This window comes from Oncorhynchus nerka, linkage group LG10, assembly GCF_034236695.1.
Source record: "Oncorhynchus nerka isolate Pitt River linkage group LG10, Oner_Uvic_2.0, whole genome shotgun sequence".
In the NCBI taxonomy this organism is placed as follows: domain Eukaryota; kingdom Metazoa; phylum Chordata; class Actinopteri; order Salmoniformes; family Salmonidae; genus Oncorhynchus; species Oncorhynchus nerka.
The window spans coordinates 11,930,769-11,933,251 of NC_088405.1; positions in this window are offsets into that span (position 1 = coordinate 11,930,769).

The window sequence follows — 2,483 nt, forward strand, 5'->3', positions numbered from 1 at the left end:
TTCCAGACAAGTTTGCAATTGATTGTATCGAATGAGAAACAACATACTTAGTGCTCATTTCCAGTGGACGAAATAATCAGTATTTCATATTTGCCATAATCTCTGAAACAAAAACGTTACTTAATTGTGTCAGGCGACATATATATATTTGCCCTTGTCCTTGTACCTTTTGAATGACATTTGAGCCTAATAATTTAAAGTGCAACTTCTCCTTTGATCTAAGATATGAAATATGAATGATCGTTACAGATCGGCCCTAATGTAACAACGTTTACAGTATCTTTTACCAATAGCAAGATGTTGTCCTCGTGAGTCTGTCCTTGTCAGACACAGGTCCATTCTGGAGGCCGGACAGCCAATCCCGCAGCTCTACTGTGGTTATATTCATGCTCACTTTTTTTGTTGTTTACCTTATAAGTTGCCTATTGCATGATTTACAGTAAACCAGTGTTCACCATTCCAGTCTTTGGATGGAGCAATAGTTATCTGTGGTGATGCAATGCCTGATGTTCTGGTAAATGGATACAGTGTTTTTAACCACCCCACTGTCCAAATATCCAGTCATGCTTTTTCAAAACACTTTTTTTTCTTCTTCTTTTCTTGGCATGCATCCCAAATGGTACCCTATTCCCTATGTAGTGCACTATTTTTTACCAGGGCCCTATAGAGTTGAAGCCTCGTTGGACTCAAAAGGAGTGCACAGTGGTGGGAAAAGTACCCAGTTGTCATACTTACATTTACTTGAGTAATAATAAAGATACCTTAACAGAAAATGACTCAAGTAAAAGTGAAAGTCACCCGGTAAAATACTACTTGAGTAAAAGTCTAAACGGATTTGCTTTGAGATATACTTAAGTATCAAAAGTAAATGTAATTACTCAAATGTACTGGTCAAAAGTAAATGTAATTACTCAAATGTACTGGTCAAAAGTAAATGTAATTACTCAAATGTACTGGTCAAAAGTAAATGTAATTACTCAAATGTACTGGTCAAAAGTAAATGTAATTACTCAAATGTACTGGTCAAAAGTAAATGTAATTACTCAAATGTACTTGTCAAAAGTAAATGTAATTACTCAAATGTACTGGTCAAAAGTAAATGTAATTACTCAAATGTACTGGTCAAAAGTAAATGTAATTACTCAAATGTACTGGTCAAAAGTAAATGTAATTACTCAAATGTACTGGTCAAAAGTAAATGTAATTACTCAAATGTACTGGTCAAAAGTAAATGTAATTACTCAAATGTACTGGTCAAAAGTAAATGTAATTACTCAAATGTACTTGTCAAAAGTAAATGTAATTACTCAAATGTACTGGTCAAAAGTAAATGTAATTACTCAAATGTACTGGTCAAAAGTAAATGTAATTACTCAAATGTACTGGTCAAAAGTAAATGTAATTACTCAAATGTACTGGTCAAAAGTAAATGTAATTACTCAAATGTACTGGTCAAAAGTAAATGTAATTACTCAAATGTACTGGTCAAAAGTAAATGTAATTACTCAAATGTACTTGTCAAAAGTAAATGTAATTACTCAAATGTACTGGTCAAAAGTAAATGTAATTACTCAAATGTACTGGTCAAAAGTAAATGTAGAAGTCATTTCAAGTTGCTTATATTAAGCAAACCAGACGGCACCATTTTCTTGTTTATTTTTTACATTACGGAAAGGCAGGAGCACACTACAACACTCAGACATCATTTACAGATAGGCAGGAACACACTACAACACTCAGACATCATTTACAGATAGGCAGGAACACACTCCAACACTCAGACGTAATTTAGAAACAAAGCATTTGTGTTTAGTGAGTCAGATCAGAGGACCGAGGTAAAGACAGTTGAAGTTGGATATTCAACAGATATTCGCACTTTCAAACCTCAATAGCTTTCAAACCACTTGAGCCACAGACTCCAAATAAGTGTCATGATGTTGGAGAAATTGTGCACAACATTGCGCAGGTCTTATTTTCACAATTTGGACATTAAATCACTTTCCAAAGCGAATAAACGTGGAAATGTTAGCAGCATTTTGTATTCCTAGATGAATTAGTTAGGGAGCGTAAACAAAGTACAAACTTTTTTTCACATTCGAATTTCGATAGCTCCTTGGTCATGTGACGTACTTGCCCCAAACAAGGTTCAGAATGTCCACTGACTACCCTTCTATATTCCACACCCTTTAGTTTGTTCACTTTCATCTCACACATTTTTACATGAATTTCTCAAATTTAAAAATGTCAATAGCTCCTTGGTCATGTGACCTACTGACTTCAAACAAGGTTCAGAATGTACAGTCAGTGGGCCATACACATTGCACACACTTTGCACACACACTTAGATTGTCCATTTTCATCTCGATTTTACATTAATTTTTCAGAATTTAAAACTTCAATAGCATCTAGGTCATGTGACCTACTGGACTCAAACAAACTTCAGAATGTCCACGGACTAGCCTTATATATTGCACACTCTTGTT